The 13,675-nt window shown below is 40.8% G+C and overlaps 1 protein-coding gene across 12 annotated transcripts in view; it reads right to left on the bottom strand.

The window, feature by feature from the left end:
- Positions 1-13,675, bottom strand: part of MAST4 (microtubule associated serine/threonine kinase family member 4) — a 565,494-nt gene that overhangs the window by 455,353 nt on the left and 96,466 nt on the right. Inside the window, exon 1 of one of the 12 annotated variants that reach the window (XM_045061534.1) lies at positions 9,699-10,230. The exons of 10 other annotated variants lie outside the window; for them this stretch is intronic. The gene's annotated coding sequence lies outside the window, so the exon portion shown is untranslated. Of the gene's footprint in view, positions 1-9,168; positions 9,568-9,698; positions 10,231-13,675 lie in introns of those variants that run through there. One more of the 12 variants, XM_045061536.1, reaches the window with a different exon arrangement.

The raw sequence follows: 13,675 nt of genomic DNA, 5'->3' as shown, positions 1-13,675 counted from the left end.
AATATAGAAACCTCTTGCAAAGCTCATTAAGAGGGAAAATACAATTATACAACATTGGAAATAAGAAAATGGATAGAAGCCAAAGAGCCAAAAGAGATTTAATACAAGTATATGGGAAAATATATGATTTTATGCTGAAATTGGTAATGCTCAATGAAGAAGAGGATGCCTAAGAAAATATAAATTGTCAAAATTGACTCGAGAAGTAGACTCTGCACAATTCAATAAACGTACGGAAATAGACAATGTTGACAACCATTTTACAAGAGGGCACTATCAAACTTTAAGAGACAGAATTTTTATGCTTTTTAAAATGTTACATGGAACAGAAAAAATAAAAATCAAGGAATGGTTCTCATTTCATTTTATAAAATCCAGCACAACCTTAACATGGAAACTCTAAAAATAATAGTGTAAGAAATATAAATCCATCTAATTTATAAATAAGGAATCATAACATAACATAATTGTCAAATCATATACAGTTATAAAGTGCTCATACTGTTAGATGCCAAAATTGCATTTGAAAAAAAAAATCAAAAAATCTTTCCTGATAAAAAATGTTATTAAGCTCACATTAAACAACATCTTTCTGGGCGCCTAAGTGGCTCAGTTAATTATTTGTCCAACTCTGGCTCAGGGTCATGATCTCAGGGTTCATGGGCTCAAGCCCCCAGCCCCATATTGGGGTCTCTGCTGTCATCTCGGAACCCGCTTTGGATCCTCTGTCTCCCTCTCTTTATGCCCCTTCCCCACTCACGTTCTCTCTCAAAAATAAATAGAAAGCACCTTTCACTAACCAGTATCTGAAATCCTGTTTCACAATGAACTTCCAAAGTCCTTCCCATTAGCCTCAGAAGCACATACTATGTGATCAACCAACACTAGCTACTTATTATTATTATTCTATTAAAACAGGAATGTTTGCTCCTACCACTGATATTTAACATCCCTATATAAAGGTAACTGTTTCCTGTCCTCAAGGGAGTTAAGTATTCGACAAGTAAGGCTAATGCTTAAAAACACTTACACATAAATTCAGGCAGCTTGATAACAAACTTTTCTAAAATAAAACACAAATATTCTAAGGGGAAAAAAAAGTGTTTTAATTACACTTTGTTTTAACAATGTAGTAGATCTTGGTGTTAGTCCTAATTTCAATGGTACAGGGAAAACAAAATTTTAAAACACTGAATGGTGAGGCAAGAATATTTTATTTCAGCTCAATTTGTAAAAGGTTTAGGATAACATATAACCCCCTGAACATTTGGTCTTAATATTTACTGAACTGATAGTTTATAAAGAAGAAGTTCTCCGACCTAAGGAGGAATAGAAAACTTTAAAAACTTGCCAGCTTTATTTCACTGTGATTTCCCACTGGGAAGAAAGCTCATTAGGAATTGAGTTAGTTGGTTTATATTTCCCCAAAAAAGAATTAGTTACAGCCTCCCCTGAAACTCTGGAGGTTTGAGAAAGCTTTGAAAATTGCCAAGCAAAAGGAAGTAACCAAGGTGGTACCTGCTTGGTTGTAGTAAACTCTAGCGCAAGGCAATCTCGCAACAGCCACTATACTTGGATTCCTAGCTTCCCAAGGAAAAAAATCCCAAACACATGCAGTTCACTTCCATAACTCACTTCAACCATTTTGTATTAGAAAGAGCCATTGTTTTTCCTCCAGAAAATTCTGGAAATTAGTTATTTTTTAGAAAATGCCAGGATAGGGGCGCCTGGGTGGCTCAGTCAGTTAAGCGTCCGACTTCGGCTCAGGTCGTGATCTCGCGGTCCGTGAGTTCGAGCCCCGCGTCGGGCTCTGTGCTGACAGCTCAGAGCCTGGAGCCTGTTTCAGATTCTGTGTCTCCTTCTCTCTGACCCTCCCCCGTTCATGCTCTGTCTCTCTCTGTTTCAAAAATAAATAAATGTTAAAAAAAAAATTAAAAAAAAAAAAGAAAATGTCAGGATAGAACTGTACTTGCTGTGAAGGACGAAGCTGTTCAGAGCTGGCGGGTGAAGCATGGGAAAGACAAAGGTATTAAAAACAAAACAAGGTTTATGGAAGAACTCGACTGGAAGTCGAGCAAGAGGCATGGAAGAAAAGCTGACTGGCAAAGAGAGTAACAGAGAAGGAACAAGACCTCATATACAGGGTAATTATGAGGAGGAAGAGAAAATGAAGATAACAAAGCATTATGGCAACAAGGTAGAATCAATGTAAACTTGGGAAGATTAGGAATTCATGTAAAGCTCAAACGGTGGTCTTTCTGGAAACAATTAAACTGTATTATTACCAAATACGACAATCTGTAGTAGGTATCTTTAAGGTTGTCCACCAAGCCCACAGCCCCTTTCTCTGCAAACGGCCACCTGGGAGACACAGCAGCCATGTTTACATCATTTGACTTTGCCAAAGCCGGGATCCCACACCTCAGGGGTGTGGACTGACATGACTCCACACACAGAGCCAGTCATGCTTATAATCGTCTGCCGAGGCCGGACGCCTGAGCTCATCCTAGGCCCTCAAGTCCGGCAGATTTCTAAAGAGCCTTTACCAAGAAAAGCCTCTACTAAACTAACAACACACCAGGACGCAGAAGAGGCCATGTGTCTGATCTCATGAGCAAGAAGACTTGGTAATTTAACCACCCATACTTAATCGTGAACTTGAAGGTCTTTCAAAAAATACCTTTTACTATGTCCCCTTATCATTTTGCTTATGCTTGATGCCCCTGGCAAACAAAACACTAGTTTTCAACATACGTATCATACCACATAAACCCCACAGGTACTGAAAAGAGTCTTTGAAAGAAAGACACTTTTTAAAGCCTACAGGATGTGAGCCTCTGTGCAATGGCCAAGAACAACAAAACAGTGTCACAGCTGAAGCGAAGTCCCTCATGCCCCAGCAAGAGCTCAGGGACGCAGGAAGGGTAACAGCTGTGTGGAGGTGGGTGGGAACCAGGCCCAGACTCCGCTGTCACATGGCTTCCTTCGATCTCAGCAGCACGAAGACTCACTGGGAATGACTAAGACAACTAACACTGACGACGATCCCAATGATAATGGGGAGAGATAATCTTCTAAAAACCTTTTATAAATAGGAGCATAAAGGAGATAAGATGCAGCCTCCACCACACCAAACAGAGGCCAAGGACGCACACAAAAAAATACCTCGCACCGAAATGCTCGGAAGAATTTTCTAACGTGGAGATCTATTAAATGCCTAGCAACCTCCCCAGGGAAATAGCAGCGAAGTTGCTCAGAGTGGAGCGAGAAATTCATTTCTGAAAGCCTCTTTTCCAACTTGGGAAATTTAACTCTGTGCCTTTGTAGTCCCCAGAGACGACTTGGCTGAGGCTGTACTGGGTGTAACCATATGTCAAAACTAATACATTGGTTATGCTTCTCACTCACAGTGTGTTAGAAAATAGTCAAAACTTAAAGTGCCAAAGGAAGCTTTTCTTCAGGGACAGGCGCATAAGCTGTGACTTTATAACATTAAAAATTCTTTGTCCTTTACCTAATAAGATAATTCTTTAAACAGGAAATGTTTAAAAGACCACAGAAATAGGCAGTTCGTTTTGTGAGGGTGGGGGCAGCAATGCTGGCCAACTTTCTTTCTTTAACAGCGGCATTTCCACCAAAACTGAATCTTTTCTGTCCATCCTCCCTTACCCGGCTAGAAAGCCCCCGTCAAATCCTGGGTCCTCATCCTTCAGGACTCAGCTTAGGATTCAGTACAGGCTTCACCAGGAAACCCGACACACCATGGAAACCTTTACTTCCCTCTAGCTCAGGGTTTATCACTTAGGATCTGATGGCCAGGCTCCCCCTACAGACCAGAGGTGCAAACAAGAAAAACACAACTAAACAAACCAACCAAGAGAAAAAATAAACCAGAAGCAAGATATTCCTTTAAGAGGCAGGGGAATGTGTGGAGAAACTCAAACAGAGAAGAAGTACGCCAAGACAAACACTTTTGAATCAATCACACCAAAAATATTCCCAGGAAGTAGAAATTATTTTTTATAATGAGCTTCCTGATGCAAAACTTAAGATGACACTAATACAAATAATTTTTCCCCAAATCACAGGCCACACTAAGGGAAACCCATTTTCTGATGGTTTCTCTAGTCTTTACATTAAAGAGAGAGTACTCCAATATAATTAGTGGTTTTACCTCCTAAAAGTGTAACAACAACTTCCCATTACTTTTTTAGCAATAATCATCCTGAGTCATTATTACCAAGACATCAGTTCTCCCCAGTTTGATCTATGGGTTCACGGGAGTCCCAATTTAAATTCCCAGAAAATTATTTTGTGGATATGGACCAAGTAATTTTAAACTTTTTACAGAGAGACAAAACATCGAAAGTAATGAACACAATTTTAAGAAAAGAACAAAGTTGGAAGACTGACACTACCAGACTTCCATACTTAATATGAAGCTACCGTAATCAAGACCATAGCATCCTGGTGAAAGGACAGACAAATAGGTCCATGAGACAGGACAGAAAAGATGCAACAGACCCACATAAATAGCCAATTAACCTTTGACAAAGGAACACAACATAATGGGGCAAAGGCAGTCTTTTCAGCAAATGGTCCGAGAACAACATCTGCACGTAAGAAATTGGATTGAGAGGCAGACCTTATATCGATCACAAAAATTAACTCAAAGCAGATCTTGGACCTAACTGTAAAATAGAAAACTATAAAACTACTAGCACACAGGAGATAACCTGGATGATCTTGGGTATAGGAATGGCTTTTTAAATTTAATACCAAAAGTGTGACTCATGAAAAAAATATGGGATAAGCTGGACTTGACTAAAATTAAAAACAACATCAGGAGGGGCACCTGAGCAGCTCAGTCTGTTAAGCATCCAACCCTTGGTTTCGGCTCAGGTCATGATCTCGCGGTTTGTGAGTTCGAGCCCTCTGTTGGGCTCTGCACTGACAGTGTGGAGCCTCCTTGGGATTCTCTGTCTCTGTATTATCCCCCCTCCTCTCTTAAAATAAATAAATTAAAAAAAAAAAAGAAAACAACGTCAAGAGAATGAGAAGACAAGCCACAGAATGGGAGAAGCGTTTGCAAAAGGCTTATCTGACTGAGGACTATTATCCAAAATACATGAAGAACTCTTAAAACACAACAAGAATACAAACTACTTGATTAATAATTCAGCCCAAAACTTGAATAGCCACCTCACCAAAAAAGATATACAAATAAGCACATGAAAAGATCCTCCACATCCTATGCCATCCAGAACATGGAAAATTAAAACAAAATGAGTTGCCATGTACACCTATGCGAATGCCCCAAACCCAAACCACTGACAATACCGAAATGTGACAAGGATGTGGATCAACAGGGATTATCACTTGTTGCTGGGAGGAATGCAAAATGGCCCAGCCACCATGGTAGACAGTTTGACAGCATCTTACAAGACTAACATACTTTTATCATATGGTCCAACGATCATGTCCCTTGGTATTTAAACAAAGGAGCTGAAAACTTATGTCCCCACAAAGACTTGTACATGGCAAGTTACAGCAGCTTTATCGCTAACTGCCAAAGTGTGGAAGCAACCAAGACGTCCTTCAGTAGGCAAACGGATACATCCAGAGCGTGCAGTATTGTTTGGCACTAAAAAGCGAAGGGCTGTCAAGCCATGAAAAGACATAAAAGAACCTTACATGCGTGTTGCTAAGTTAAAGACGCATGCGAAAAGGCTATATTGTATGATTCTAGCCGTAAGAAATTCTGGAAAAGGTTAAACTATAGAGACAGTAAGAAGATCGGCGGTTGCCAGAAGTGGGGAAGGTGGGGGGTGGGAAAAACAGATGGAACATAGGATTTTTAGGGGAAATCAGTCCGCATGATACTGTAACGATGGATGTCATGATATGTTTGTTCAAACCCACAGAACCTAAGGTAAACCATGGATTTGGTGTGACCAAGAGGTGAGGTATTGATGTAGGTTCATCACTGGTAACAAATATGTATACTGCTCTGGCAGGGGATGCTGATAATGGAAGAGAATGTGCATGTGTGAGGGCGGGGTGCATAGAGGAAATCTCTGTACCTGCCTCCCAACTCTTCTGTGAACCATAAACTTCTCTCTAAAAAAAAGGTTAATAGGGGCATCTGGGTGGCTCAGTCAGTTAACTGGCCAACTCTTAATTTTGGCTCAGATCATGATCTCCCGGTTCACGAGATAAGGCCCTGTTGGGCTCTGCGCTGACAGCGTGAAGCCTGCTTGGGACTTTCTCTCTCTCTCTGACCCTCCCTTGCTCATGCATGCTCTCTCAAAATAAATAAACATTTTTTTTTAAGTTTAATAAAAAGTTTCGATTTTCTTTTAGAATTTTCAAAGAGTATTCCCTTGAACTCTTTTTCTTTGAGATTTCAACAGAGGGAAACTGAGTCAAAGTCAAACCCACTTCAGAAACAAATCAAACAAAAATCAGACAGGCTTAAAATCTTTAACATGGTTCATTTGCAAAGTGCATCTCCTAGCAGGATCCAGTATTTCCCATATCTATTTGAGTACTTCTTTTCTCCTACAGTACGTCTCAGGACTCTGTTCACATAAACACTCTTTGAAAAATCCTGGATTATTTACAAAGGGTCTAAAATGGGAGCTACAGATCGGTTAAATACTGGAACAAAGGGGGTTTAAGTTGCTACAAGCATTTTGAAAAAACTGATTAGTTCGGATTCCTAAGGCTGAACTTACACATTACTATGCACCCAACTCCTAGATACATACACAATGGAGTGTGTGTGTGTGTGTGTGTGTGTGTGTGTGTGTGTGTATGAACAACACAAAAAGGTCATTAATGGCAGAAGGAAAAAATAAATGACAGTATCTTCACATAATGGATGTGACAGTCAGAAAAATGCCCCCTTCCCCAAATTCCACACCCTAATTCCTTGAACCTGTGACTACTACCTTACATAGCAAAAGGATGTTTTAGGGGCAGATTAAGTTAAGGATGTGGAGATGGACCCTAAACGTAATCACACAGGTCCTTTTAAGAGGAAAGCAGAGGGAAATTCGATGACAGAAGAGGTGACGTGAAGAGGAAGCAAGTATTGGAGTGACATGCTTTGACAACCCAAGGAATCCAGTGGCCATGAGAAGCTGGAAAAGACAAAGAAGCCGGTTCTCCCCTGAGAGCCTACAAAACCCAGAAGCTCTGCCAGCACCTTGACTTTATTCAGCCCAGTGAAACTGCAGACTTAGGATGTGCAGAACTGTATGAGAGTAAGTTGTGCCCTGGAAGCAACTCTGTGATACTTCGTTACAACAGGAATAGGAAATTGATGCAATAGGATACCGCACGGAAAGGAGAAAGGATACATGGTTGTTACACATAACAACAGGCATAATTCCCACACATGTCACATTTCACATTTGGAAAATGAAGCAAGATACAATAGGGCATATTGTGTGATGGCATTTACATGATGTGCAAAAACAAGCCAAACTACTGCACAGGGTTACAGCTCCAAGGTATCTCTGTCAGGGGGCACTGACTTGAAGGGACGCAGGGGGCCACCTGGAAGAGTAGTCTCTTTTTTATTTACTTTTTAATTATTTTTAAACTTTTTTAATGTTTATTATTTTTGAGAGAAAGGGACAGAGAACAAGCAGGTGAGGGGCAGAGAGAGAGGGAGACACAGAATCGGAAGCAGGCTCCAGGCTCTGAACTGTCAGCACAGAGCCTGACGCAGGGCTTGAACTCACAGACTGCGAGAGATCATGACCTGAGCTGGAGTCAGACACTTAACTGACTGAGCCACCCAGGCGCCCCGAGTAGTCTCTTTTTTAATACAGGTTGTGGGTATATGGGGATTACATACTTTGAGAAAATTCACCAAATTATACACATGTAATGGGTATACTTTTCCCTCCAAATATCAGACATCAAGAAAAGTTTTGTGGATTTCTTTTTAAACTACATTTTGTTTTTTTTCTTTTTAATCATCAGATCCAATGACTCATAAAATAAATCCATCTCGGGGAAGCCTTGTTTGGGAGCAATTCCAGAGCTTGGCCGTTCTCTCACTGTGAGGGAAAGAAACAAAGATAAGGAGGCCACTGGCCATAACCAAGCAGTCGGTAAGGAAACCGGAAGAATGAGGTCTCTGACAAACAAGAACAAATCAATGTTTCTAAGAGAAGGAAAATAAGATGTTTTTGCAACTAAAAAGAGTCCACAGTTTCATATTCCTGTTTTCCAACAATTCCAGCTACTAATTTATACTACTAACAAAATTAGATTAGGATCTTCATAGAGAAGTTCCAGTGAATCCAGAGTGTGTCTGTCTCTCTCTCTCTCTCTCTCTCACACACACACACACACACACACACATCAACCATTGCTTCCTCTAAGCATATCAGATATGAATGAACCTGAATGTGAAGTCGCAGTTTCTAGAATTCAAAATAATAAATCCAGGAAAGACATGGAAGAAGATCAAGCTAAAGCACTATAAGGAGGACCAAAGCAGAGATAGGTCCCACCAGCTCCAGAGAGGGCAAGTCCTGACTTCAACAACGTAAGGAGGGAGGTAGCAGAGGCCAGCACTTTTCCTTCTCTTATAATATTAGAGCCAAGGGTATGAAGGCATCTGGTGGCCAGCTTCGGAAGTTAAGAGTCAGTCCTACAGTTAAAACAGCTGGCAGTCCCCCCACCTATATGGTACCAAATGTTGGTGAAATGCTTCATTTTCTAAAGTCTACGATCACCTTACTGCAATACCCACAGGTCCCCAAAAAGGCTTGGAGAGGATAGAAATCACAAAGCTAGTACGTCACAAAGTGGAGATGTCAACACCCTGTTCATTTTTTTTTTCCCCACATCCATTCTCCGGTGAGTCAGTTTAGGTATCAACACACTGATATGGGACTAGACTTAATACTGCACTCAAACCCAAAATTCACATGTAAAATGAACATTGTACAACTCAATTCCATTGAATTCTTTTGAATTTCACTGGATTTTCATTGAGTTCATATAATTGCTTAAAATGAGCTCTATAAATAAAACTCAGTAGGAAATAGATCAATAGAATGTCAGGTTGGCAATGAAAATGCACTTTGAGATTTCAATGTCCCTAAAGGTAATATGGTCAAGCTCAAATAATACATCCTCTGTTACCTGTAAGGTAGAACAATGAAGGATTCTGAAGCTGCAGGATATGGAGAATCTGGAAAAAAAGTATCTGAAAGAAAGCAAAACATCAACAACGGCTAAGTCTGGGTGGTGTCTGTGATATTCTTGGTGGTTTTCTGGAAAAGCGCAAAGTGTCAGTTTTACGAGAAAGAAAAATTAAAGAATTTCATGGAAAATTTCTATGGAACAGCCACCTGTAAAAAAAATGGTGTGGGTGCTTTTAGAAAGAAAAGATTAACAGACATGAAAGAAAGAGAACCCTAGCTTTGAAAACCAGTTGAGGTCTTAACAGAGAAAATTATATGCTTTCTACTGGCACAGTCCATAATTATCTCTCAGTGTAAATTCTAATCAATACCGATCCCATTTTCACATTATTTTAAAATTTCAGCATTTTTAAATGTGTCCCCCCCCCCTCCAAACACACACAAATTTCTATTTTCTCAAACAATGCCACCACCCCAGGAAATAAATTCACTTATGGTCAAAGGAAACGTATGGAAGCTGAAACTCACTTCTTTTGGATGTCATCATTACTGTTTTCAGTGATTAATGGCTAATAAATGGGTTTACAACAGAAAACCCGGCTGAGACCGTAACAAGCGCCAAACGTGCAGCTCACTGTGACTAGGGGAGAATGACTCTTTCCCGCTTATAAACAGAAGGCCAAGTTTAGACAATGCAGAAAGCCAACCACAAAGTCAGTCCTAAAAAGGAAGTCAGAACAGGGTACATTGGCTACCACATGCCAGTCACTACTGTCCTTTTTATAGAAAAGGCCACTAAAGTTCAGAATTCAAGCTGCTCGCTGAAGTCAATTAGGTGTGATGCATTCCAACAAGACAATGTTTGTGTCATTATGCAATCCTGCCTTTACCTACAAACTACAACATGAGCCACGGCTCACTGAGACTCTGAGAGGCCCTTTCATGGACTCTTGTCATCTTTTGGCACCCAGTGACACAGACATTCACACCCATACCACTTCACCGATCAAGAAACTTCAGTGCAGGGGCGTCTGACTGGCTCAGTCAAGAGAGCAAGCAACCCTTGATCTTGGGGTTGTGAGTGTGAGCCCTCTGTTGGTTATAGAGATTACTTAAAAATTAACCTTTCAAGGGGTGCCTGGGAGGCTCAGTCGGTTGAGCATCCGACTATGGCTTGGGTCATGATCTCACAGTTGACAAGTTCAAGCCCTGCGTCGGGCTCTGTACTGACAGCTCAGAGCCTGGAGCCTGCTTCTGATTCTGTGTCTCCCTCTCTCTCTCTGCCTCTCCCTCGCTCATGCTCTGTCCATGTCTCAAAAATAAAGATAAACATTAAAAAAAATTAACCTTTCAAGAAAAAACAAACTGCAGTTCAGACAGAGTTAAGTGTGACCCAAGCTAGTGGTTAAGCCAAGACACTAACTCAGACAAGTTTTGCACAGCTGGGTCTGACTCTCACTTGGTAGTTGTGTGAACTCAGAAAAGTTATTTCTTTCAATTCCAGTCTTCTCATCTGTTAAATAGATCTACCAGAACCATCCCCTTCTCTGGAAAGACCAGAGTGAGATGTACAGAAGATCTAGCACTTATGGGCACTCAAATGGTACCTGTTAGTATTACCAATGATAACAAAGGCTCTGATCTTGTAGTAACTATTTCATGGAGCATTACAGAGGGCATGCTAGGCAAAGAAATCAACGCTTTGAAGTCAACACAAAGAGTTCAAAGACTTCAAAGAAGAGAGTTTAAAAGGCACTGCTCTTTACCACAGTATATGCCCTCCATGTTTATCACTCCAGGGTCTCAACTTGTTTCCAGTTATGAGCTTCATTGTTTCCTCCATCAAATTCATAAATGAAATCCTAAACCCGAGTACCTGAGATTGTGACTATATTTGGAGACAGGGTCTTCAAAGAGGAAATTAAAGTGAAATGAAGTCATTAGGTAGCATCTAACCCAATAGGCCTGGTATCTTGAGAAAGAAAAAAAAAAAAAAAAGCAAGTTAAGACACAGATAAGCACAGAGGAAGAAACCACATGAAGACACAGGAAGAAGATGGTCACCTACAAGCCCTCAGAATAAAATCTGAGTCCAAGATCAAGTTGAACTTGAACTTCCAGCCTCCAGAACTGTGAGGAAATAAATGTCTGCTGTTGGAGCCCCCAAGTCCCTGACACTTAGTTGTGGCAGCTCTGGCAGACTCATACAACCATCAAGTGCCATCCCCCCTCACCTGCAGCCCATCCCAGGTATGAGGAACACACAGCTCCCACCACCACCACACGAGGTGCCTGAAAACTGGCACAAATGAGCAGTAGGCTAGAACCTATTGGATGCAAGCCACTTTGCTACTTCCAGTCCACAGAAGATCAACTTTTTCTACATTTTCAACATTAGTGGCTAGTTCATAGGACTCCATGAGGAGGAACCGGAATGCAGGAGCACAAGAGCTCTGGCCCTTTACTGGAATCTTCTTAAGACAGACTGAGCTCTCTTCAGGTAGAGGCCTCCCTACAGGGAAATAAACACATTAAGACCCAGGAAATAAAGCCGTATTGTCTCAATGTTCAGGAGCACCACAGAGCTTTCAGAGTAAGGGCAGGTACAATTTCAAATACAAATTACAACAGCTTTTAGAATGGTATCTTGTCATTTGCAATACCATGGATGGGTTATTACACACAGTGAAATAAGTCGGCCCGAGAAAGACCAAAACTGTATGATTTCACTCCTGACAATTAACATTCCTTAAAAGAATATATAAAATAACCTGTCTTATTAACCTCAAAAGGTATTTCCTTTCACAATAAATTTAAATTTCAAATTATAAATCACCTTCCCATTTAACATAGTGTTATGAATAAGGGGGGTATTTTGGGCTTGGCTCTGTCTTCCAATTCACCTTGGCCTCTTTAGTGAGTCCTCTCTACTCTGGGGAATGGATTATGGTCATCATCACTGGCATAAATTAGATTGTGAGGGTCTCTCTGTTACCCTAAAGTCTTTTGTCATATTGAAGATGGAAACAATTTTGGGGACTTCTGTTTCTCAGGGAAGTTCCTGGATCAACTCAACTAGTATCACAGGGGAGGCTGTTAAAAACGCATATTCCTAGGCTGCAGCTAGATTTACTAGTCTAGTCTCAGGGCAGCACCCAGAAATCTTCGTATTAACCAACTTCCCAGTTGATTGTTATGCAACGTACAGTATATGCTAATGCCATGGGGCTTTGGCATTGGATACTGCCATTTATAGCTTGTGTGACCATGGGGGAGTTAACTTCATCTCACTTCCCCACCTGTATTCTAGGGACAACAGTACGTGCTCCTGAGAAGTGCTAGAAGAGGGCACAAAATAATGTACACAGGCTGCCTAACCCATAGCACATACCGAAAAACGTCAACTGTTGTAATTACAATATAGAAAAGGACTATGAATTTACTGATTAATATTTGTTGAGTCACTGATTAACGCATTGCAACAAACTGAATATTCCAAGGGAACCATGGAAACATGTCTTCTGATTGTAAATCACAAGGTTCTGAGTGCTCAGATTTTAAATAATGTTTAATGGTAAATGCCAGGCATATGGCTATAAGAACACTTGCTGAAAACAGGATTCTGTAGTCAACAAGGTTTTCATTTCATAGCATCTTAAATGGAGGTGTCAGAGCAGACTCGAGAGAACCTGAGACCATTCCTGTGAAACATTATTTGACTTTGCCATCCAAAATCATACCACAGCATTCGACTGTATAATTATGTATTTGGCTCAGATTTTGTTTTTATCATTTATATCTTTTGTTTCCATCTTAAAAAAAAATCCCTACATACTAGTAGAGCCGAGATTAGAAACACACCTGGGACTTTTGTAGAACTAAAGCAGCACATGTATTTAATTACGGTGAGGTTTCCGTCATTATCATTCTGAACATGCTCGTGCTATACCCATTAAAAACAGAGAGGAAAAAAAAGGAAGCTATGGGGAAATGCAGACAGCACACAGTACGTTTAATCTTTAGATGATCTCAAATGAATCTGTGCAAGCAGAATGCTGAATTACCACACATAAATAAAAACCATGAAATCTGCCCCTCCCAGTAATCCACTCTCCAGAAAGTTTCTGGAGAATTTTGGAAGGGATCCCCATCTAGGAACGAGGCCCCCAGAGGAACCATGAAGCTTATGCAGGGCAGTTTCTGTGTCCTGGAGGACACCAATCATTCACAGCTTGACCCCAGATCAGAAAGCCCTAGAAACACCCTCATGCTAAGTGACCCCTCCCCCAGGGCACCCACTACCCGAAAACATATGAAACTTCTGACTGTCTGCTTAAAGGACAGTAAGCTCCAGGTTCTTAGGCACAGTAAGAGAAGACACAAAAGACACGCAAGGATAAAGCAGAGGCCTGGGAACAATGGTGACCTGTGCGGGCATTTCACAAGGGCTAAGTAGAGCAGGGAGCATGGAGGAGGAGGTGCAAGACTGGAACTTGCAGGGAATC

This window comes from Felis catus, chromosome A1 (genome assembly GCF_018350175.1).
Source record: "Felis catus isolate Fca126 chromosome A1, F.catus_Fca126_mat1.0, whole genome shotgun sequence".
NCBI classification, from domain to species: domain Eukaryota; kingdom Metazoa; phylum Chordata; class Mammalia; order Carnivora; family Felidae; genus Felis; species Felis catus.
The sequence above is the reverse complement of the archived record's forward strand: the minus strand, read 5'-3'. Positions and strand labels throughout refer to the sequence as shown.